The sequence below is a fragment of the Echinops telfairi genome, unplaced genomic scaffold (genome assembly GCF_000313985.2).
Source record: "Echinops telfairi isolate 266 unplaced genomic scaffold, ASM31398v2 ScPeMD7_7469;HRSCAF=8507_1, whole genome shotgun sequence".
In the NCBI taxonomy this organism is placed as follows: Eukaryota; Metazoa; Chordata; class Mammalia; order Afrosoricida; family Tenrecidae; genus Echinops; species Echinops telfairi.
In genome coordinates this window covers 33,574,065-33,575,566 of record NW_022111373.1, presented here as the reverse complement: position 1 = coordinate 33,575,566, position 1,502 = coordinate 33,574,065, and positions in this window count along the sequence as shown.

Sequence of the window (1,502 nt, the reverse complement as noted above, 5' to 3'; positions counted from 1 at the left end):
TCATAATCCATATTGAAGGCTGCAATCTTTAATCTTCATCAGCAAGTACTTCAAGTCCTCCTCACTTTAAGCCAGCAAGGTTGTGTCATTTGTGTATGAAGGTTCTTAATATGCCTTCCTCTGATCCTGATGCTACATTTTTCTTCATATAGTCAGCTTTTTGGATTATTTGCTCGGCATAGAAATTGAATAACTATGATGAAAGTATACAACCCTGATGCACACCTTTCCTGATTTCAAACTATGCATCATTCCCTTGTACTGCTTGAATCACTGCCTCTTGATCCACGTACAGGTTCTGAATGAGCACACTGTAGTGTTTTGGAATTCTCATTCTTCTCAATGCTATCTATAGTTAACTTGGATTCACACAGTTGGGTGCCTTTGCATAATAAATAAAATACAAATAAACATCTTTCTGAAATTGTCTGCTTTGAGACAAAATCCACCTGACATCAGCAACGAATATCCCTGGTTCCATGTCCTCGTCTGAATCTACCTTGAGTTTCTGGCAGCTCTCTGTTAATATAGTGCTGAGGCTGTTGAATGAGTTTTTCAGTATTTGACAATGTTCCCCTGCTATTGGTAAGGTTTTCAGTGGCCTGTTCTTCAGAAACAGACAGCCTATTGCTTCTTTGTAGTCTGTTCTTAGTCTGTAATCTCTGTTGAAAAATGTTCACCATGAGTGATCCTGCGGATATTTGAAATACCAGTGACAAAGTTTCCAGCATCATAGTTACATGTAAGCCACCACAGTAACGACAAACAAACAGACAAGTGGTGGATAGAATATACAAAAATACGTAAAACGAAGTCTTCCCATCTTTACTTCTATGGAGCATTCTGATTGTCAAACTATTTCAATGAATTTCCTTTGGTAAACATCACAATGTGAATTTTTATAAGAATCTTCTCTTGTAACATATGAAACATAAGTGAATATTCAAATCATAAATTTTATCAGAGTGGGTTTATTATTTTTCCTTCTTACTATAAATCTGGTTTTAGAAGTGGCTTTGCTCAGAAGGCCCTTGTAAGATTATTAAGAATTTAGAAATTATTGTCAATCATATGGTTGTAATTCCTAAAAACAATCTGTTTGTGATTGGTGCAATTTAAAAAAAAAGTACCATGAAGTGATATATAAATATCCAGATTTTATGGTCACAACACAGTGAAAGTTTAGTGAGGCTTAAAATTAATATTGTTGAGATTGAATTGTTAAATTGTTTGAAAGGTGATATGACAATAAAACTGTGTAAAAGAAACAAGGATGTCTCTTAGGTGAACCAGAGGCAGATAAAAACATAGATTGAGAATGGATTTGGTGTTCTCACTTAATCCTAGCTCCAATCAAAGAACCATTTGTTCCTATGACATGGCCCTGTTCAACCCACACCAGACCCTTAATCTGGTAAGAAGGTAGGAGAGTTGGCCTGTGAGGAATTTTGAACAGTATTCCCTACAATGCCATCCTGCTGCATATAAAATCAGTCCACTGG